General features: G+C 36.4%; 1 protein-coding gene across 2 annotated transcripts in view; it reads right to left on the bottom strand.

Moving 5' to 3' along the window:
* The window catches only part of PCMTD1 (protein-L-isoaspartate (D-aspartate) O-methyltransferase domain containing 1), a 72,404-nt gene extending 47,967 nt beyond the window's left edge, over positions 1-24,437 (bottom strand). The window contains exons 1-2 of one of the 2 annotated variants that reach the window (XM_090283709.1): positions 24,206-24,437; positions 19,830-19,905 (exon numbers count right to left, since the gene is read on the bottom strand). The gene's annotated coding sequence lies outside the window, so the exon portion shown is untranslated. The remainder of the gene's footprint in view (positions 1-19,829; positions 19,906-24,205) is intronic. The other variant, XM_090283708.1, reaches the window with a different exon arrangement.
* Between the last annotated feature and the right edge of the window lie 499 nt (positions 24,438-24,936).

The following is a 24,936-nucleotide window of genomic DNA, read 5'->3' as shown; positions in this document are numbered from 1 at the left end:
ACTCAAAACAGGCTGTTCCCACACCCATGTGTGGCAGGTAAAAATCGGCAGCAAGGAATCCCAGCCCCACACTAGTCCCCCACTGCCCAGGGTTCCAGTTTCAGGAAGAGACTTCCCAATAACTTCTGGCTGTGAAAACCAAAGGGGATTGTGGCTGAGCAAGAACGAGGGCTTCTGGAGTCCCAGGCAGTTCCTCCTACAGGGCTGGCCCACAAACTTACTCCCATTCACTGCTTCTGAGCTCCAGCAATGGGGCAGCAGCTTGAAAGGAACCAGGAACATACAGAGAGGAACTGAATTGTGCAAGATCAGGATAAGAGATTGGGGCAGCTTTCTGCCAGACAAAAGTTATGGCAGAGGCCATTATTCCTTTTCTAAGACACGCGCCCCCCAACCTGCTGCTCAACAGAGCCAACAGGCAGACACCATATCTAACATACTGTTCACCCTGCCCTAGTGATTCCCTGAGACCTTGCCCACCCAAGCTGTTTCCAGTGGCTTTCCAATACAAATGGCTTGTCTTGGCTAATGCTTCAGACTTTAGTACCATCACTCAAACAAGTGGCATTTGACCTCAGTGGCCCATATCTCTTCACTAAGTGGCCCCAGGCCCAGCACTAGCAGAAATCAGTCTTGTTTTGCAACTTAGCCCTTCCTGGGCACCTCCAAGCCAAGCACAGGTAGCAGCCAGCTGCAGATCGCTTTGCAGTTCATGCCAGGTGGCGCCAGGCAGAACACAGGTGGCAGCTGACATTGGTCTGCACCTCCCAGAAGGCCCCAGAAACAATGTACCCAGTGGAGAGCTTTGGACCATAACAAAGCACCACTAATGCCCTCCACAAACAATACACTCAAGGGGAAAACTCAGCAGGCACATGAGCCCCACCGAAGTTAAGTCCTGCTCTGTAGGGTGGCCCCTTCACAGCTGATTCTCCACAGTGGTCGGTGGTTACAGCTAGTCCTTGCAACCACTTGGCCTGGGGGTAAATCCCTTCTATTGATTAGCCAACAGCAATCAAGGCTCAACTACAACAGAAGGGTCTACACAGCCCATATGGCAAGGGATGGGGGGTAGGGGGAATGGGTCATCTGGAGAGCCCAGATTGGGTGATTGGGAAGGCTGTGCCACTAGACCCTACAGAACACCTACTACATAAGGCCACTCTATCAAGCCCCAAGACATAACAGCTCTACCTAATGCACAGAAACAAACACAGGGTGGCTGCCAAAATGAGGAGACAAACATGTCCCAAATGAAAGAACAGAACAGAACTCCAGTAAAAGAACTAAACAAAATGAAAACAAGCAATCTACTAGGTGCAGCATTCAAAACACTGATTATAAGGATGCTCAATAAACTTAGTGAGAGTTTCAACAGCCTAAAAAAGAACCAGTCAGAAATGAAGGGGTACACTAACTGAAATGAAGAATAATTTACAGGGAATCAAGAGTAGAGTACATGAAGCCAAGAATCAAATCAGCAATAAAGATTGTGTTAGGAGCCTCTGGGAAAACTTCAAGTGTACCAACATTACCATCATGGGGATGCCAGAAGGAAAAGAGAGAGATGAAGAAATTGAAAACCTATTTGAAAAAAATGACAACGTACTTCCCTAACTGAGTGAAGGAAAGAGAAATACAAGTCCAGGAAGTTCAGAGAGTCTCAAGAAGAACCAAAAGAGGCCCACATCAAGACACATCACAAATAAAATGCAAAAGATTAAAGACAAAGAGAAAATCTTAAAAGCAGCAAGAGAGCCCTGGCTGGTGTGGCTCAGTGGACTGAGTACTAGCCTGCAAATCAAAGGGTCACTGGTTCGATTCCCAGGCAGGGCACATGCCTGGGTTGCGGGCCAGGTCCCTGGTTGGGGGAACGTGGGGGGCAACCACACATTGATATTTCTCTCCCTCTCTTTCTCCTTCCCTTCCCCACACTCTAAAAATAAAGAAATAAATAAAGAAAATCTTTAAAACAAACAAACAAACAAACAAACAAAAAAAACAGAGAAAAGAAGTTAGTTACCTATAGGGGAGTTTCCATAAGACTGTCAGCTGCTATATCAACAGAAACTTCACAGGTCAAAGGGATTGGCAGGAAATATTCAAAGTGATGAAAAGCAAGGATCTACAACCAAAATTGCTCTTCATAGCAAAGCTATCATTTAGAATTGGAGGATATATAAAGAGCTTCCCAGATAAAAAAAAAAGCTAAAGGAGTTCATTACCACCAAAGGAATATTACATGAAATGTTAAAGAGGCTTCTTTAAGAAGAACAAAAGATCAAAGTTATGAACAGAAAAATGGCAATAAGTACATATCTATCAACAATTGAACTTGAAAAACAAAACACAAACAAGAAAACAAACAAGCAGAACAGAACCAGACTTGTAACAGAGAACATTTTGACAGATACCAGATAGGAGGGTGGTTGGGGGTATGTGTTAAAAGATGTTACTAAGAAGTACAAATTAGTTGTTTCAGAATAGTAATGGGAATGTAAACTACATACAGTATAGGAAATATAGACAATAATAGTCTAATAATTATATATGGTGTTATTAGACCAGTATGAAATTTAATGGAATGATCACTTAATAAGTTATATAATGTCCAATCATTGAGGTGTACACCGGAAACTAATATAATATTGTATGTCAACTGTAATTGAAAAATAAAAAATGATTAAATAAAGATTTTCAAGGGGGAAAAAAAGCTGCCAAGACCATCTAATTAACTCTACACCTAATGATAAAAACATACTTCTTAAAAGTAGTGGTAAGATATACATACAATTTCCACATACCTACTGCATACCTGGCACTGGGCCCCATTTCTTCACCATATCCCTATCAAAATGCACTAATTCATTTTATTGATGAGATTACCAAAGTTAAGAGACTGTGAGACAACCTCACAGTGGAGGAGTAGCTGAGCCACAACTCAAACCAAGTCTGTCAAACTTTGAAATCTTCCTGAAACAGAACAATCTGCACAGAGGCTACTGACCCATATTTCAAAAGTAAACTTTTTCCCTGGCTGGCTAGCTCAGTTAATTAGTGTTGTCCCGATATACCACAAGGTTGCAGGTTCAATTCCCTGCAGTCAGGGTACATACAAGGATCAACTAATGAATGCATAAATAAGTAAAACAAAAAAATGATGTTTCTCTCACCCCCTCATGCCTCCTCTCTCTTTCTCTCTCTAAAAGCAAAAAATATAAATTAAAAAAATATATTTAACAAGGTAAACTTTTTATTCTCTTAGTTGAAAAGATGTTCAACTCAGATTTCATTCCTTCTCTCTCTACCTCCTATTTCTTCTTCCTTTCTCCCTTTTGGTACTCTCAGTTTCAAAGGAAGAAAGAATGGAATAGTAGGAAATAAAGCATCTGATGTCATTTACTGACAGTACAGTCTCAGACAAATTACTTAACCTGAGATCTTATGTTTCCTTGTCTATAAAATGGGGGGAAAAACTATCATAAATTTGTTAAGAGGAAATAGTGCACTGCCTATAAAGTTTCTAACACACACATACCCAAGAGTTTACTTTCTTTCACCTGTATGACAAAAAATGCGTATCTGAAACTTTCATTTTAAACACAAAAGACTAAGAACGGAAAACAAATATGTGCCTTTTCTAAAATCTAGTGAAGTCATCACCTAGTGACCTCCTTAAGACAGAACTATAAAGTAAAAAGTATAAATTTTGAAGTTAGAGATGTCAAGAAAAACAAAAGAAGCCAAACAGAACAATACACACATTCATACATCAGTTGACTGAATAGAAGAGTTAATATGAAAAAAGAACAATGCAATGCCTTTTGTAATGCTCTGGACTATAAACAGGCTGAGAGGCCTTGATCAGGACCAGCTGCCCTTTCTTTGCTCATTTACCTGGGATCGGGCAGCAGTCAGGGACCAAATCTCTCTTTGGCAGCTCACTAGCTAACTTCTGCCTGTGCTAATTTTCTCTAATGGAGCACTTGTTATATAATTTAGCAAAAAATTATGTCTTGTAGTTTTCTTTGATTCAACACACCTTTTCTGTCTGAACCTTAAACTCAATAATAAAGATAAAATAAAATAATGGAGGTAAAATAATGTCTTATATTTAAAATATTCATCACAGTTGTAAAGGTCTTAGTAGTCTCTCCTCTCCTTTTATTTAAAGATCTAAACATATGACCTCTTTAAACCTGAATCACTAGACAAGCATGGTTATTCCTAAACACAACCCCAACAGTATACTACGAAGGCCCTCAATACACAAAGTTCCGTATTATCTTTGAGTTAACAAAATTAATCCTCAGAGACGATTCCTGCTTAACCTCTATTAACTTTCCAAGAAATATAAGAAGTGCTATACTAACCATCATTAACACATTTTAAAAAAATTATTGTTAAGAGTCATAGCCTAGAAAAACCTTTAAAATAAGAACATTGCTTACCTCCTCCAACTCAGGAAAAGCCTGAACCAAAACACTTAAAATGGCCACTGAACTTTTGGTTTCAGTCCATTAAGTGAGAACGTTCTTATGACGTAAAGAGATTAACTGGGAAACATGAGAGCAAATTGAACACATATTTAGCTCCTCTTGGGCTTTCCAAGTGGACTTATTTTAATTGAAAAATTAGGAACTCACACAGAACCATATTCAAATGAAAATTGTAAAATATTCCCAAGCAAAATTACACAGTTTGGGGACTACTCATCAGTTCAGATGATCTGTTCTCTTCCCCCAGTATGTCATAAAGTAAACAAAAACATGAGCTCACACCAATGATACTCTTTCTATATATCATCACACTATGAAATACAAAGATTGGCCTTGCCACACTATATAATTTTGAGCAAGTTGTTATCTTTTCTAACTTTGTTATTTGTTTGTTTTCACCTGAAAAGTTTGCTAAGTAAAATTAACCCGAGGGCACCTTTAAAAACTTTCAAATAATCTAAGACTATTTACTATACAAAGATAAAAATGGTCATTTTATCTATGGACAGACACTAGTAAAAAGCTGCATAAAACAAAATTACTAGTTAAATATCCATCTTTATTTTTCAAAGTGCTTGGATACCATCTCATAATAATTTCATAATTACCCTGGGGTAATTACACAGGACAGGTGATATTTCCTGCACCATCCAAATGTAGAAAAAAAGATTAAGAAAGAGTAAATTACTTGTTCTAGATTCCCAATATAACACAGAGCTATTGTGAACTTATTCACAGATCTTCTTCCATGCACTACAATTAATATTCACATTATGAGAAATAAGAAAACACAACTAGAAATGTAAGTCTGAGATTTCTGAGAAATGCATGTACGCATACACACATTGATACTCTAGTTTCATTTCATTTATTAGGACTAATAATTATCATCCTAATGTTTACTCATGAGCCAGAGAAATTTAAGAAGTCCTCAAAAATTAACTGTCATCATAATATTATCAGCACAATACTATAGGCTCCAAAGTTAACACTAGGAGGCTTACTTTACGTTTACATGACTAATTTGTCATCAATGGTTCCCAGAGTCAATAAAACTCACTTGGTGAGAACAGTCTAAATTGAATAACCAGCATGTTTGTGAAAGCTTTTAAAACTATAGCTCAGACGCTCCCTCCAGGTTGCACTTAACCAACTTCACCACTGGCCCAGCAAGGAGTAGGACACATGCACATTGAGGAGAGAATGTCAATGGATAGCTTCAGTTCACGTCGTCTTTGTTCAGAGAAATTAGTCTCTTAAATGGCTAGGTATTTTCAGACAAATGTTTAAAAATCACTCTGAATTCAGCTAAAATGAATTCATACAACTAAAGATCTTTAATAACATAAGGAATTATTTCATGTTAATTAAATTGGTCTTCAAATTATAGTCAAACTGTGTAAGTAATGTTTACTAACAGTACATTTTAAAGGACTAAAAGTTCTCTCAACCAAAGTTATTCAAAGTAATTAGTATTAGCTTATTTTGGGTATTTTAATTTTAAAATGTCTGTGCACAAAGACTTCAACCGATAATTTAATAAATAAAAACTGATCACTTATTTATGACTCAGGAACAATGAAAAGCATGGAGAATTCAGAGACCGTATTCCATAAGCTAAACTCAATTTAAAACGCTTTCTTTATGAGCTAAGAATTGCAGAAGAATTTATTCCATTTCACGGATAAAGAACTAAGCCCCAGCAGTTGCCTTGTCCAAGATCACACAAGTTGGAAAGAAGCCCAAGTTTTGCAAAGTCATTATGTAATAATCTTAAACCAAAGAAATTCTATTCAAACATTAGAACATATGAATATAATTGCAAAAGACCTAATCTACTACTTTGTTTGGATTTCTTAAAACTAAGTAAACACATGTTCTTTTTAAAAAATTACATTTTATCTTAATTTCAATATTTTAGTTATAGATAGTAAATACTAGTACTGAAACCTGATTATGACAGCTTGTGGAGATTGTCAGAAAAAAAATACCAATACCTGAACTATTACAATATACTAAACATAATAATAAAAGTCAGATAGCTAAAATTGTTTTCCTATTTGACTATTTTATATTTATTCTTAAATTATTCACTTTCTTCACAGGAAAGTTCATGAATTATTCTCAACCTCCAGACACAAATTATGTAATGATGTATTCTAGACTGAATCCACATAAGTTATGGTGGTGAGTCACAATGTAAACACCTGGCAATGTAAAATTTTGGCCAGAAGTCAAGAGGATTTATATAAAAAAATGTGTAATTTTACTTTACTCATTTCCTATTCTTAGAAGGATCATTTATAAAATGAATACTAGTAAGTCAAATTATAATTTCATATAAAGTTATAGGTTCATTATGAGTCATATTCTAACAGAAAATGTTCCTTCAACATAAATAGAAATTATACTTAAAGGATTACTGTTGTTTCTAGAATGGAATCCTAATTCTACAACTTTCTTCCATGTGAGCTCAGGAAACATAATTCACATCTAGGCCTCAGCTGTTACATGGTAAAAATGATAGAAATAATAATAATTACTTCACAGGATTAGTGTAAAAAGTATAATATACGTAAATAGCTTGTAACAGTTGCTGCTACGTTTCCATTATCTAATGCGAACTACTTAATCCTCTCACAATCCTACTTCAAGAAATATTTATCAAATGTATAAAAATCTGTAACAATAATAGGTAATACGTGTAAAATACTTTGGATTTGAGGTGTTAATTTTAAATGAGATCTCAACAGTTCTGTGGTATTTCTGAGGGAAACCAAAGCATGAGAAGATTAGGGAAATAAATATATTATGATATTGGATGGAATTGGAGTAATCTATGTGAACTCATGATTTGAGTAAGGAAAAAAATATATATATATACATATACACACACACAAATACATATATACATATGTGCATTTATACATAGAAAATAGAAAGCTAGAGAAAACACATATATGTATATACTTTTCCTTATATGAAGCCCTAAAAGGTTGATAATTTTTTAAAAAACCTCTTGTTGCAAAACATGTTTTGCATTTTTATCTCTTATTGCATTTTAAATTCAAGTATCAGTTCCTCCATTTTTAAAGGTGACTCTGGCATCTCTGCTCCCCAACTCTTAGTATCATCCTGGACATATTCCACAACTATTCAAGCTTCAACGGTAAAACTGAAACTTCTCAAACTCCGAGGATGAATAACCCACTGTCCATCTTCTAAATACTTATTCTATTCTACAATCACTGCTTACATCCTATGTGCTCAGTCTTTTTCTACCACTACATTTAATCTTCAGTGTCACTAGTCTCAAACTCCGAGGATGAATAACCCACTGTCCATCTTCTAAATACTTATTCTATTCTACAATCACTGCTTACATCCTATGTGCTCAGTCTTTTTCTACCACTACATTTAATCTTCAGTGTCACTAGTCCTCTAGCAATCTTTTTCTGTAAAAGGACAGACAGTAAATATTTTAGGATTCGCAGGTCATAGTGTCCGTTACAATTACTGAACTTGGTACCTGTAAAGCAAAAGCAGCCACAAACATTTAAATAAGAGTATGTCCGCATTTCAAAAACATTTTTTTTTTTACTTATGGACACTAAAACCTGAATTACATATAATTTTCACATCATAATACATTACTATTTTTTGTTTTTGTTCCAAACACTTAAAAATATAAACACCATTCTTAGTTTATATATTATGCAAAAACAGGCAATAGTCCAGGCTTGGAACCATGGGCCTTAGCTTGCTGACACCTACGAGTATGACTTTTTTCCCAAAGCAAATAGGGCCCATGAACATGGCTTCTCTCACTAACTCTCCATTAGTCTCAACATCTCATTCAAACTTGATGCCTCGCCCGTCTTGCAAACTCCTGACCTTGAGAATCCAAGAATCTTCCTTCTCTGTGGAATGTTTTACACTGTGCAATGTTACTGAGGAGATAAATCCAGTACTTGGACTGGTATCACTAAAGATTCACATTCCTCAATCTTAACTGGAATTTCAGTAGCACCCAGCAATACCTGTCTAATGGCTAACTCATTACTAATGCCACTGTCCTTTCAAGATAGATCTTCTTCCTTCAACAAATAGCTCTATTTCATCTTCCACAGAAAAATGTCGAGACAAAAGCCTCAACTTCATAGACTGTCAGGATAATAATCTGACCCACTAGACAACAGTATTATAAATACTGGCATTTTATATGCCTCCACAGGCAGTGTATGAGTTCAACCTCTGGAATGGTAGACCTGATTTTGACTAATTTGTTATTGGGTTGGCCAAAAAGTTTGTTTGGTTCTTCCATAAGATGGCTCTAATAGCGCTTAGTTGTCTTTAACTTGATTTGAAACAATTTTGTTAAGACTGTATTGTGATAACTGTTACATAAGCATGCATTTAAAAAAAATCATAATTGGTGAATTTTTTTGTAGCTATTTTAATAATGAACATGGAAGAAAATACTCAACATTTTCAGCATATTATGCTTTATAATTTCAAGAACGGTAAAAATGCAACTGGAACGCAAATAAAAATTTGTACAATGTATAGAGAACATGCTGTGACTGATCAAATGTGTCAAAAGTGGTTTGCAAAGTTTCGTGCTTGAGATTTCTCCCTGGACAACGCTCCACAGCTGGGTAGACCAGTTGAAGCTGATAGCAATCAAATCGAAACAGAGAACAATCAACGTTATCTCACATTGGAGAGATAGTTGACATACTCAAAATATTCAAATCAAAGTTATTGGTGAAAATGAATAACGTGTCTTGTATTTTAGAAGAAAAAAATATACGACCATGTTGAGCACCCAATGGAATTTAAGTACCTTACTAAATATTGAAATAACTACATTTATTAGAAGCCTACATCTATCATTCTAAGAGAAGAAAGCCCTTCCTCCCAGGCAGCTCTTAGACCTCCTCCAGAACATTTAGGTGCCTATCTTCGTCAGCTCAGGATGCCACATCAAAATACCAGCTTAAACAACAGAGTTCATTTCCTCACAGTTCTAGAGGCTGGAAATGTAAAATCAAGGTGCCAGCATGCTCTGTTTTTGGTGAGGAGTCTTCCTATCTTGTAGACCGCCACCTCCTCACTGTGTCCTTCTCACATGGCCTTTCTTCAGTGTGTGCACAGAGAGAGAGAACAAACTCTCTGGTGTCTCTAATAAAGACACTAATGAATCAAAGCCTCACCTTTCTGATTTCACTTTAATTACTTCCCTAGAAGCCCCAATGCCAAAAACAGCCACATTAGGGGTTAGGGAAAGTTTCCACATATAAATTTGCAGGGACACATAATAGTGCGTTGTTTTCAATGCTCTCAAAACACCTTAGATATATCTCTGTATCATCTCTCCACAGGTTATTATTCTGTTTCCCACCTACTTGACTGTGGCCTCTTCAAGAAAAGGATTTATATAAAAAGGTATTCACCTATTTATTCAAGCACTTAGCAGAGGGCCTAATATCCAGGAATCAATCAGTAAATTATGAAAGAGAGACTGAATGAATGAGTCAAGTCTTTGGCATAAAATTCATTTAATCCAAATGAAAGAGTGAAACCAGTACTTGAGTTACACAGATCCCATAGGCTAATTGCTTTGTCTATGAGATCGGTGTGCCTTATAATAAAGAGAAGATTATTCAAGACCCCCCTAATGAGTAATTAATCTAGTTTCCAAGTTACTTAAGGTGTGGGGGAAAAATCAGATATTGTTATGCACTAGACAAGTTATATACTTCACCACATATTAAGATAGCCTCATTGGAGAAGGGACAAAAGTCTTAAGGAGCTTACAAGTTAGTTGGTAATACTATACTTTTAAAAAAAGAGGAGGGTCAAGGTAAATGCCTCAAAATAAAAGCAAATCACCAAGAAATGTAACAGAGAAAGATAAACCTGTGAAACCAAAATGTAATATCACAAAATATTAAAACTTACACATGATTTTCAATGGTTTAAATTAATGCCACTATAGTTAAGTTGAGAGGCAGAGAAGACAGCAGTAGAGACACCACCATTCCCAATAAATGTAGAAGGAGCTGATGCTTCAGTATTCTCAGAATGGGAAGTGGGGAGATTACTATTAGTAGGAAAATTGGATAGACAGATAAACAGATGATAGATAGTAACACCAAGAGAGACAGACCTACAAACACAGAGAAGAGAAACTCAACAGACTTTCTTGTGAATTATTAATGCAGTATAAAGCCACAGTAAATTTCACAGAAGAGCGAATATTTTAAAGTTTTGCGATATTCTAAGTATAAGGAGGTACACAAAGGTTGGTAAAATGCTCAAGAGATTTTAAAAATGGGTTCAAAAAGTCAACCTGAAAGCAACCTAGGCATTTATAGATTTCCTAAATCATTCCCTTGATCTACAGACTATAAGAGCTTCTCTGGTCATCTTAATTCTTTATAGTTGAAGAACTGTGGCAATAGCAATAAAGTGAAGCCAAGTCAAAAACAAACTATAGTGCTGACACCTGAAATCTCATTCTAGAAATTTAAAAGTTTGTATCCATTACAGCAAAGGTATAATCCATATAGTTTCCTGTGCCCATAAACCCAAGCAAAATACAGCAGTTTAATATTTGTGAAAAGCAAGATAAGAAAAATAATCAATAAAATTATAAAGAAAAAAAAAAAAAGAAACAGAAATACCTAGTTGACCCTGCTATCCAATGGGCTTAACTACTTATTCAAGGTCATACTGACATAATTCAAGTCTCCTATGTTTCTTTTCAATACATTATAAAAGAAAAGCTCAAAAAGTGACACCTTTTCTGAGAGAAAATGCCTGTTTTTAAAACAACAAAAATCCTTATACTGTTAAAACAGGGAAGTGTAAAGTACCTCCTAAAATTGTAGACAGAGCTACTAATCTCAGTGTATTAAAAAGTACTGCTCAAGCCCTGACTGGTGTGGCTCAGTGGATTGAGTGCTGGCCTGCAAACCAAAGTGTTGCTGATTCGATTCCCAGTCAGGGCACCAGCCTGGGTTGCAGGCCAGGTCCCCAGCTGGGGGCATGCAAGAGGCAACCACACATTGAAGCTTCTCTCCCTTTTTCTCCCTCCCTTCCCCTCTCTAAATATAAATAAATAAAATCTTTTTTAAAAAATGCAGTGCTCAAATATTTAGGCCAGGGACTATGACTTAATTTTGATGTTTAAATGTGAGAGAATATGGGAGGCAAGCAAGAAATAGACTGACTGGAAATAAAACACAAAAGTAGGAACTAGCCTCTAAGTCAAAAGGAGTCTTAACTTTTCAGCTAGAAAAGTTTCTGAATGATGAAGGGAGCAAAAGCAATGAAGATATGTTTTAAGAAAAGCATTTTGCAGCAGTATGTTGCACTGATTCCATCAGAGATTAAGGACAAATCAGAAATATTCTACTTGCAGAGAGTAAAAACAGTGATTACCAGGGAAAAGGGTGTAGGGGAATGAGATTCACTTTGTTTAAGGGTACAAACTTGCAACAAGTAGTAAATAAACTATAGAGCTCTAATGCACACTATAATGAATATAGACAATACTGTACTATAATTATGTAATAAATATCACTACAACATTATAATGTATAAGTGTATCCAAGTAATGCATTATAGATCTTAAATTTACACAATGTTATAGGTCACCTTTATTCGATGAAAAAAAAATCTACTTCCTGTATCAATTCCAACTGACTAGTAAATGTTTCATCAATGTGAATAGATGGTGCCAGAGAAACACTGCAGGAGAGAAGGTCGGTGGACCACAATGCTTGTCAGGTTCCTACAGAGCACAGGGATGACCCAGCAACAGGCTTCCACAGCACCCCACCTTGTGCAGTTTGTGGAAGGCAGCCTATGGGGAAACCTCTCTGTGAACATCTTTTCCTGGTACCCGAGAGAGAGCAGACTTCTGGGGCATCCCATCAAGGAGGCACCACAGCAACTTTACAGCCATCCAGTGAGCCACACACACTATCAGCAAGGTCTGGATCTCAGCCCTGAATGGGCCACTTCCTTGGGTGTTCATTTATAGATTTGCAGGCGATGGCTGCCCCTTGTATCTATTTCTGTATTCTTTAGAGCTCTCTTTACTTACCAGCCAATACCGTTTTTGTTAATTCTTTAAACTTTCCCTGTTCAAATTACCATGTGGGTTCTCTTTCCTGTTTGTACTAGACTGATACAATCAGGAAAACTAAAAAATACTATCCTCAAATCAATTGGGGAATGAAGGATAAGCATCAAGGCAATAAAATGAACTAAGAATACAATAGATCCTGATACTCTGCCAGCCAAAATAGTCACAATACCTTGGATTTGACTTAAATTGCTAGGTCCTCCAAATACCACCTACCCCCCTCCCTTTTTTTAACTTCTAAATATTTGGGTATGTTTTATCTCAGTTTCTTACCAAAATATTAAATACTTGTCAGTAGCTTTTGTGTTATGACAGCTGTCTATCTGGATCAGAAGAAAGGTGGATAGCTATTACTGCCTAAGTACTGGGGGCAGCAGTTGCCAATTCGGCCATTTAAGTTTCTGCTCTGGAAATCCATAAGAGTCAAAGTTTCAGACAGGAGGATGCTTTAGGGGCCTCAGCTACTGGGAGTCGGCTTAAACATGAGCTTGCTAACTAAAGTACATGACCTTTCTGGTGTCCTTTCCCCATCTGTGATTATTAGCAAGTCTGAAAAAGAACAAAATAAAACCATTGAAAACAAGTTAAATTTGATGTAGGGATGGTAGGCAGGCTAAAAATAAACCCTAAGTTAAAAAGGAGCAGGGAAACAGCAAATTCTTAAAACAAATGCCAGAGAAAAGGAAGAGTAAAGGTTACACTTTTTGTTGTTAGTGGAACCTCAAACCGAAGAAGAAAAAGACCACCAAAAATATATATATATTGGAATAATGCATTTCTACCATTGTCCGAACACAAAGGAAAAACTTAATATATATACAAGCAATAAAGAATTCAGTACATTTGTTATATCTCTCTTTTAGAAAACAATTCTGGAAGCAAGCAACAGTAAATGACAGACTCTGTGCTACTGTACTAAAAATGAAATACACTGAACACCAAAGAAGAGTGGTAATTACCAGAAAGACAGCCTTATGTTTCTATAAGGCATTTGTTTTATTTTAATGTGGGTTGGGTGGGAGGAATATATGTTTTGCAGAAACAAAAATACATTCAAAGATAGCAATTTTTAGTAATTTGTCTTATCCAACTACTTTACTGTAATTTCTTGATTTTTTTATAGCTGGTGAATCTAGAGTAGAAATTCATTTTTGGATATTTACAGTGAATGCACAGGGATAGTCTTTCTTTCCTACCAAAAACAAAGGTTATGTACAACTTCAAGTACAGGATTCTTTCCCCAAAGACTCCATGTAGCAAATGCACAAGGACTCCAGCAACTTCTCTGCCAGAAAAGCAATTTAAATAGCTGTTAATTTTATCCCTGCTTTCCTCCAACAAATTGCCTCAGGGACTTTAGGGCAGTTTTGTTTTCTATTTCTCCTTTCTGCTCTCATTCAAAGTTGTCCTCCTTTAGCATAAAATTTCCAGGGCATTTAATAAGTTTCCAGATTAATTTCATAAGGGAGGGGGGTCCCACCATCACTTCAAATTTAGTACGTCTGAAACAAAAACCTTCTACATAGCTCCCACCTTTCAAACTAGCTACCCTCTACAATTACTTCCCTTCCTCTTAGTGAAAAATCCCGTTCTGTCACTATCCTCATCAATTTTAGCTAGATCACTGTAACTATAACTAACTTCATGATGGTGTTCATACCTGTGGTTCTCCCAGTTTCAATAGCATCCTTTATACCATTTGGATTCACTGGCCCACTACAACACTTTTATTGTTAAAGAAAGGACAAAGCCCCCCAAATTCAGAGGTACCTTGAGAATGTTGCAAAAAAATGAAGAAATTCTACCTGGCAGGGCTCAAGGCCACCCCCATTTAAACACAGTATCACTAATTTTATCAATTTTGTAAATGTCACATTAACATTTTGTTTGGTGAAGGGGTTGCTTACCAATCATTTCCCTAAGGAATCAAATGGTCAAAATACACTTACCTATATAGGTTTTCTATCATTGCCATAACAAATTAAAACAAATGTAATGGCTCAAAACCACAGTAGTTTATAATAATACAGTTTTGGATATCAGAAGTCTGACACAGGTCTCACTAGGCTAAGATTAAGACAGGGGTGGGGGTTGTTCTCTTGCATTTTGGAGCATCTAATGTCCATCTTTCTTTGGCTCAAAACTCTTTCCATTATCTTCAAAGCCAGCAACAACCAGCTGAGTTCTCCTTCCACTTTTAAGGAACCTTGTGATTTAAACTGAGCTCATCAGGATAATTGAGGAGGCTTCCTTTCTTGAAGTCAGCTGATTGGCAACCTTCCCTCCTGCCATATAAGGCAACATATTCACGGGTTCCAGGAATTAAAACATAAACATCTTTGGGTGGGGCATTATTTGTCTACCACACTACCCACACTTTATTCCCCAGTAAAATACTGCTCCATGGGGAATCAAACAAATCCAAATTAAATGTGTTCACTTGTGGCCCAAATGGATCCTGCCTCTCCTATTTCTCACCCAAAATACAGTAAAAAAAATAAAGAGATCACAGTGGCCTAAATATAAACATCAAGGTTAAAAATGTTTAGGGCTCAGTCTTGCTTAATTCCTGACCTTACTTTTAGAGTAGTGGAAAGCTACTACATAGATTGAAAATTGTCCAGACTTTAATGTAGTATGATTCCAGGTTGGCCTCAAAATTGACTGCCCTGCAGGTAAATGCTTTCCACGTATAACTAAAAATGAACAGAAAGACACACTAGCCAAAAGAATATTAAGAACTTAGGAGCAGGATTTGATTTTAATAACACTCTACACAAGAGATAGTACTAAGAGATATAAAAGCAAGCAAGCAGACATTGGACTTTGTAAATAAGCTTTGAGCTAAGTGAGCAAAAACCCAAAATGAAACATGTTTATGGAGGTCAGAACTGGCCCTTAACAGTGACCATTACCGCACCACTGGCCATTAACCTTACTATCAACAATACCCCAGCTTTAAGAATCAAATAAAAGAATGTATATATTCAGGTTTAGTAAAATGGTTGTTTATCTAGCACTACAGTGGGTAAAAACAATGTAACAGATAACCAAAAGAGAGCTCTTTAAATTTCAAAGATTAAAAACAAATTAATGAAAGTCTTTCTATAGTGTAATAGTTCTAGTCTTAGATAATATCCAGTATAATTCGACCATTTCTTGGTGGCTCTGAATCATTATGAGGAACATTAGTGATAATGGTACATCAGGAACATGTCATGGCCAATGTGTGCAGTATAAATACTCCACAGTTTAGAATTTTGTCTTTCCCTTACAATGAAGTCATTTCTCATTTCTTATTGTGTGACCACATGATTTGAATCTGCTTTATTTTACACATAACTATGTTGGGCCTAATGTAGTTCCACAGCCTGTCCTTGCTATACCTAGATTTTTTTTAGTTGTGGTTCTATCTGTATACAATATTGATGGTGAGATTGTATTAGGTTCTTCAGTCCAAGTGTTGACTCACAAAATAATATTACCTTTATTATTAGTGCAACTATCATCTGTTGAGTACTTATGGCACACACAGCTCTGGCCTATTTTAAACACATTAATTCAATCTTAATAAAATTGTAATAGTATTATTTTCAAGGATGGACAATTAAGGAAAGAGGCAGAACTACGGTTGAGTTATAGGTCTATCTCACACCAAACCCTGTCTCCTTAAACTCTGTAAATCTTTTTATAGGAAAGAAATCTGATTTAGGAAATGGAAGTAACCTTGAGTCTTAGTCCATGCATCTATAAAATGGGAATAATGATACTTGCCTGCCTCTTTGACATGACTGTAAAGATTAAATGGAAAGTTATATGAAAATGTTAAAGCACCTAAAGGTATTAGTGTCTCATATTGCACAGCTCCAGGAAGCACCACCACACAAAAACAGTGTGAGTTTTCCTGCAGCGGTAGAGGGAATGCCAAATATATTCTATTCTACGTGAACAGTCCTTCCTGGAGCTATACATTGCGGATGTATATATATGTATGTGTGCATCCATATATATATATATATATATATATATATATATATGTATATATATATATATATAAATCATTAGTGTGAACTGCATTCATTTTCTTATCTAGATAAAATAAAACTAGTGATTATTAAAATACACAGTGATAATTGAACAGGTTCTTAATAAGAAAAAGAATGTTTATAAAGCTTTTTTTTCCATAAACAACCGCAAGTCCATAGTGATTTCTCTCCCTTTCCTTTAGAACCAAATCAATTTCATGAATAGTTACAATATACAGATATTTATATAAATCACTGTAGAATAATTAAATCTTTCTTTTTCCATTTCTAATTTATGTGGTTCATAAATGAAGGATTCAAATCATTATATTTCCAGGAAAAAAAAATCAAGTCCATTAAAATGGTTTAGAATTACTTGAAGTAATTATTTCAGGAAGAAATTTATAAAAGATGTTAAGTCACTACAGACCACTGCCAGGTGGTAAAACTAATATTATAGTGACTACCTTCATGTGTTCCAAGATTTGCTTATATTTGAATATTAAGGTGAGCAAAATATAAAAATGAACCCTAGTCATAGAGACTATGATAAAACACAAGAACAGAGTACCAGGACTTAAAGGAGTCATAAGGATAAAATAGACCACCATTTTAAGTACTGAAAACCAAAAATTGATTTGTGTTTATTTGTTGAGCTATGGAATTTCTAAATATTTCTAACAAACTTAAGGTCAGTATTTCAAAGATGGACTACAAAAATACAATGATATGTATTCAGAACAAAAGCTCTGAACTATTAATCCAGGGGTAAGGAGAGATGTCGTAACTGATCCATGCACTGACATACTTATGGCTCCCACCACCATCAGCTCAGTGACCAAGTGCTTGGCTGTACATGTGCACAGGTCACCTGACATACTAGATCAAGGCTCTGCCATAGCCTTGGTTACCTAGCAAAGTATCCAGGTCAGAGAAAACTCAAGTACTCACATTTTCCATGCCTCCATCACCAAATCCATTTGCCTTACATGGCAACAGGATTTATAAAGCTAGGCTTTTCTAGCAGGTGTTCTCATTAACACTGAGCCTCTCAGAACTAGAGGATATATTTACTGGGTTGGGAAAGAAGTCCATTACCTTCTTGTCATACAATAGCTCTAGTAGTGCTTAGTTGTATTTAACTTCATTTGAAACAATTTTGTTAGACTGTATTGTGACAGCTGTCATATCAGCATGCATTTAAAAAAGAAACATCAAATTGGTGAATTTTTGTGCAGCCATTTTAATATTGAAGATGGAAGAAGATACACGGTATTTCCGGCATGTTATGCTTTATTATCACAAGAAAGGTAGAAACACAATAGAAACACAAAAATAAAAATTTATGCAGTGTTTGGAGAAAGTGCTGTGATTGATGGAACATGTCAAAAGTGGTTTGCAATGTTTCTTGGTACTACTGACATTTTGGCCAAATAATTCTTTGCTGTGGGGCTGCCTTATGCATTGGAAGATATTTAGCAGCAGCTCTGGCCTCTACCCACCAGAACCCAATAGTGGGGAATAGCTGACATACTCAAAATATCCAAATTAAAGTTATTGGTGAAAATGAAAACAACTTTTTTTCAATGGAAAAAACATAATGGACTTTTTGGCCAACACAATACCACCCCTTGGTGACAACATTCCTGATAATCTGTTTCTTCATCCATATTTCTAGTCTTTCTACAATGAATTCCTACTATTATTATATAGGGAAAGAAGCAAAACAAATAACCTTTTACTTATTATTTCTACAGTGACTAGTATATTCTGTAGAAATGACCAAAAGATTCTCAGAAATGAGTCAGTAAAAATAAACCAGTGTAAAAAATACCTTACATTACACGGACCTAAGCAGCATATACTGTACCACCATAAAAAGAAATGACATCACTATCAAATATCTAAAAACTATGTTTTGATGCCTATCTAAAAAACATTCAAATCCCATATGTAAAACTGACTGAAAAATAAGAAAGACAGGATGATACATTGCTACAGAACTACATTTAAAAAAAGCACAGTCTGGGAAACCTGAAATGACTTGCTAGAAGTAACCTGATAGACCAGGGACAGAACCTAGGTAATTGTTACACTTTACACAAAACTCTTGCTTATAGCACCCTGGTCTGAATGATTCAAAGAGCATTTACTTTGTATCCCATCATCACCTATTCACTTATTGCATAAAATTATTTTATCATCCTTAGCATATATTATTTTTGTTCATGTGTAAAAGTCTGAAAGGACATGGTTAAAAAACCATTAACTAAGCAACCCATGAGGAACAGATGTGGATGGGGCAGGTTTGCTTAAGGAAGAATTTGCTTAGCTTCATTTATTTCATAGTTTAAATCATGTCTTTGAACATGTACTACAAAAATTAATAACCACCAAAAATATATTGCATTGCAGGCCATGATATTTCCTTCTAGGTGATACTTAGGAATATTAGTTCATCTACTGAACAGATTTCCTGGGTTAATTATACTATTATACTATAGACCATAGTCCCACAGACCAGTTTCCAGATAGCTAGTATCTTTTCTAAGCACAAAACTTCTAAACACATACAGGGCTGACTCTTGCCCAGGGCAGACAACTGGTCACAGGAGATACTACCAACCACAAGGCCATCCCCCTACTCTTCCAATTCAATCGCCAACTATAGATTCTAGCAAGCATCTTCCATTATTCTTCTCTTTGTTCACTTACCCATTAATCACCAGGCCAGAAAAGGAGTTCATTTCATTCCCCACCAAGAAATATCCATTTCAGCTTTCAAACTTTATTTTCCTCTACAAGGAAAGATCTACTTTTCATTTCTCCTCTCTCATAGTGCTGCCTCAGTAGGTATAATTGTAAAAAAATTGAAACAATCTAAATGTTAAATGGTTAAATATATTATATGTAGTGTATAATGTATAGATATATAATATATAGAATATAGAGCAGATATATAATATATAGTAGATATATGATATATAGCAGATACTTTGAGGCTGCAAAATTTTAAAAAATAATGATGTTCTTTATTTCATATGGAATATTAGACACAGAGAGTGACAAATGCAAGTTGAAAACTGTTTACAGTGTACCTCATCTTTACATAAGTGTACAGAAAAAAGGATATTTATTCATACTTACCTGTATACAAATAAAATAGTTCCTTTTCTATCATTCCAGAGATAAATGGCTACATCCCAGTAAGGAAAGTAGGAGGCTGGGGAGGAGACATTTTCAGTTTATAAAATTTTTTGTACTACTTTAACTTCGTTACCTGTTTTTAAAATATTAGCTATTTTTAAAGTCAATGAATTATTTTAAACTTGCTTAAAACTTTTATGTTCAGAAATATATTTACATTAATATAGTACTTTATAAAGTTAAGACAAATTCATTAGAGAATCAATCTCACTCCTTTATACTTAGGCATTTAGTATTCTAAAAGGAAAACCCAAATGTCTCTCTTATCACCAAGATATCTTACATTCCTAATTCCTAACAGCAAGGATTATATTTTTATTTAATAAAGCAAAAATTATTAAGTAGCTAAACTATAACAGAATAGAGGATGCAAGGGCAGATATAAAAGAGAAATATATAATTGTAGCCTCTGCATGGTATTCATTAACTTTGATAGATTCAATTAAGTTCGAAATTTCTACATGAATCTTTAAGAAGCAGTTACATATAATCTGTGTGAAGGCATTTTAGGTGACCATATAGCTGGAGCTTTCTGATATCACCAAAAGGAATAAAACAACAGTGCAGTATAGGCATACTTTTATTCTTTCATGTCCATATAAGCATAGAAAAAACTGTGAGGCCAGAGAGCTTATGATAATACTATAGGTCATGAAAAATGTGTCTAATTTGACAGCATGGAAAAAGAATTCTATGTCAAACTATTCATTTAAAAAAATGTTCATATACAATAACTCAAGAAGTGCATATAAAAAAACAAAACTCAATTTTTAAAAAAACTTAAACTTAATAATCTCAAAATAAAGAACTGATCTGATAACTTACAACAAAAAAAGTAAGTTTTGTTACATATATATGCAATTAAAAACTCCAGTGAACTACTGTTTGTCATCTAGCAACTAAAATCAAATACTACTTAAATGCCATTAAAGGGACAGTTGACCAGTGATTATTTTCATATTTGTTCACATATGTTTCCGGAGTATGCACTGGGAGATACAAGAACAATAAGACATGATTTCTGTTTTCAAACATTTTATAATTAAATTACTACTGTTAAAGAGTTCTCAAAAGCAAATTCAGAGTAGAAAGTTATCAAGAGGTTAAATTATATGAAGGGGACTGGGAAGAGGGAGCTCTAAGAAAATATGACATAAAAGCTACCTTTTTATATATGTAAAAAGTTTAAATAACAACAAATAAATCTGAAAAGGAGCACTGGGGCCAAATAATGCTGTTTTGAAAGTCAACACTGAGGGACAAGGACTTTATTCCACAGTACATAGCTCTGCAGCCACTCAGTGGAGGTACAATGGTCAAGAACACAGATTTTGAAGTTAAGACATGCTTGGAATTCACTTTCCACTTTCACCTACTAGCAATGCCTTTAGGCTCATGAAGTCTTAATTATTTCCTTTATAAAATGGAATAACAGTATCTACAACAACAAATTATTATGAGAACCAAATGAGAACAAAGCATTCAGGACAATGGCTGTCATAAGAAACAATTAGTGTTTGGGGTTTTTGTTTTGTTGATTTCTGTTAGGCAGGGAAAACGTGATCAAAACTGAATTCAGAACAATTAATTTTATAACAGTATGCATGATGAACAGCAAAACCTAGAAATAAGGGATGTGTCCTGTTAATGGCAATTGAGGCAAATGGATTAAAAGTATTTACTTGCTGGGAAAATGGAAAGGGGAAAAAGAATCAGGTACCACAATGCAATAAATAGACAAAAACTATTTCTGAGAAAATGGGAGCGTGAAGAAGTAAAAATGATCTTTGATTTTGAGCCTAAGAAAATGTTAAGGTGCCCTGGCTGGTGTGGCTCAGAGGACTGAGCACCAGCCTGAGAAACAAAGGGTCACTGGTTCCATTCTCAGTCAGGGCACATGTTTGGGGGTTCTCAGTTGGGGACACACAAGAGGCAACCACACATTGATATTTCTCTTCTTCTCTTTCTCCCTCCCTTCCCCTCTCTCTAAAAATAAATAAAATTTTAAAAAAGTTATAAACAAGGAAACGAAGGAAGAATTATTAAATTTGTAAAGAAAACGGTTTAATTTTGAATCTATTGATTCAAAATAACAAAATGAAGGCCTCTTAGAGTTTATCAAAGAGACCACAACAAAATACAAGTCTGAAGCAAAGTGACTAAAGTAACACAATCCTCTATCTTCTTGGTTAACAGCATCAACTCAAGGAATTTAATATTTTAATAATACACCATCAGAAACCTCACCTAAAAGGATCATTTGAGTTTCACAAGATCCTTTGGATTCTTTTTCAGTGCATATGATTATATTCATGTCTCTATTTTGTAAGGCACATTTCCAACCAAAAAAAAAAAAGGAGGAAACTTTCTAAAGTAGTCTTCATTAATGGGAAGCAGCATGGTAGAGCAGAAAACATAGGTTTTTGGATTAAGCATGCCTCAGTCTAACGCAGTCACCATCCCTAAAAAGGCAATGGAAGCTTGAGCACTTTAATCTTTCAGATCCCCTATTAATCTATAGAATAGGGAGAATAACCCCTATGAAGCTGTGAAAATATGTAGAGAGGAGTATATTACCAACAACAATAACTAAAATGCCTTGGATGTTTTTGATTCCTTTTAAAAACAGTTCCCCAAATAATAAAATGCTATATAAATGAGCCTACAGGTTCAGGCTATACACGTTAAGAACCAGACTGTTCTTTGTGATTATCTTACTCAGCTCTATGTTTTCCCTGGAAGCTAGAACCAAGATGAAACACAGTACATTTTTAATAAATACAATTCAGTGATTATATCAACAAAGTCTCCAGCTGCTTTGCATGGAGAAATACAAAATGTATTCGGGAGTCCCAAGTTTTCTGTCTATTTAATAGTAAGCACTGTAGTTATCATCCATCCATTTATGGCTTAACTCCCTGAGGTTTACTATCAAAATATTTAATCCCTGACTGTTTTTGAGTTTCTTTTTAAGCTGCCTGAAATATAAACTTCCGAGCCACTGGGAGCCCCTGCCTTCCACCTTACGTCTTCTTCACACATGAGCCAGTTCATGTTTATGGAATTAAATCTGTTTACAATTGACCATATCAGATTTAAATTTTCTTTGAAAAATACACTTAAAAACAAAAGGTGAACTATTTTGTAACCTGCTTGACAAAGTCATCCAAGCCTCACATAAACTACCATTAAGCTCTATGGAAACATATTACTCAACTTGCCTAATATGTACAGTAAGTATCCCCATCTGGCCTTAGACATTCTGAAGTTTTCCCACATTATGTTTCAAAATACTGGTTTGTAGTCCTCTTTCAACGCGATTTAGAAGCTATTATAGAAAAACTGGAGACAATGTTCAGCAATTAAAAAAAAAAAACATAGCTATACACCTTTACAAAAGAATGAAGTTATGTAACAATATGGAGGAATACCTGCGAGTATTGTTGGCTAATAAAAACCACACACTCTATATGTTCTCAATTTTGCTTTTAAAACATACTTCTTATATGCACAGAAAAATCCTGAATGCCTAAGCAGTACACTTGAAGACTGGTTACCCTGTGTAGTAAAAGGAGGAAGCAATGTCTTCATTGTTTGGCTGCTTAGTTTTTTTCTTAAGAAAACACATAAAACTTCTGTAATTAAAAAAATAATAATTGGGCAAATATAACTACTGGTAAACCCACACCTTCTCCTCTGTACCCAAATTCTTCTCATTTGTATTTTTAAAATATAGTTATGATTCCTTAACTTTAAAACAAGGGCATACAAAAACAATACTACAAGTTAAAAAATATATATTGGACTTGCAGAATTACTCCCTCTGGCTTTTCTGCTCATGGATCCTCCCTATGCCGGTGTTAGAAATACCCTAAGGACCGGCACCATCCTTAAACAGTAGTAAACGCTGTAACAAACAAACAAAACGAAGTAAGAAAACGCTGGCGCTTGCCCCAACCTCTTAAATCCCTTCCCAGCCCCAGCCACCACGGCTTCCCCAGTCTACGTAGGTTGGATTCCCTACCTACAAAATCAAAACAACAGTAAGTCAAGGGGTGGATATGAAAAGGCCCTAAAGGGCCCCGGTGTGTGAGAACTGCAGCAACGCGGAGCCTGTGGTCGAAGCCAGTTAGAGCTGCAGACCGTCCTCCCCTGACCTCCCAGCCCCTTCGAACCCCAAGACTCCCTCGACACCCTGCAACGCCGCAACTGCCGGGCCCTTGAACTCCCAACCTCCCTCAACCCCCTGCAGCCCACCGGCAGAGCACTCGGGACATGCCAAACCACAGGACGCTGAGCCCACGAACGGCTGTTACCTGCACCGAGGCGGCCGGTATGGCCCACCGCAGCAGAACGTAGAATGAGGCACTAGGACTTAGCGAGCCCCACGGCAGCCGACTGCCTCCACATCCACAATACAGCTGTGGAGTCCGACGCCGCCACCGTCTTGAGGGGCGGCGCCGGGACCTGCAGCAGAGGAAGCCCGACAGATGAGGACTGGGGAGTTGTCGGACACCTGGGCATGCGCAGAGAAACGGGGCTGTGAGGGCCACTTGGTTAGGACCGGGAAATCAACAAGGCCTGGGGACGCCCCACTGAGGCTCCACCCCCCCCTCCATGGTAGCTCCGCCCCCAGGCCCAAACCACGCGAGGTCTTGATAGGGATCTGGGGACAGCAGTGGTTGGGACAGACCCTGTGAGAGCAAGAACTTAACCTCCCCGACCAGTTCCCCGAGTTTGTAGGCTCCTGGTGCTCCTGGCGAAGTAGCTTGCTGGCGCCCGCATTGGCAGAGGGGGGCTAGGGGTGGAGTCCTTGCTTCGGAGGAGTCGTTCACGCTGCTCTCAGGAACAGGGTCCTCTCGGTGTTGGAGCATCTTCGAGGGTGTTTTCCTGCAGGTTAACTCTATGGAGGCACTTGTGGAGAGTGCTCACTAATTTATCTGAAGAGCCAAGATTTTTCTCAAAATTTTATCTTGAGCAAGTTTCTCCACCAACAGTTGTTAACGCTTCCGCTGCCAGGGCCTGTACGTTTTCCTGCGTGGCCTCA

This window comes from Furipterus horrens, unplaced genomic scaffold (assembly GCF_987537825.1).
Source record: "Furipterus horrens unplaced genomic scaffold, mFurHor1.1.pri manual_scaffold_7, whole genome shotgun sequence".
Classification (NCBI taxonomy): domain Eukaryota; kingdom Metazoa; phylum Chordata; class Mammalia; order Chiroptera; family Furipteridae; genus Furipterus; species Furipterus horrens.
The sequence above is the reverse complement of the archived record's forward strand: the minus strand, read 5'-3'. Positions and strand labels throughout refer to the sequence as shown.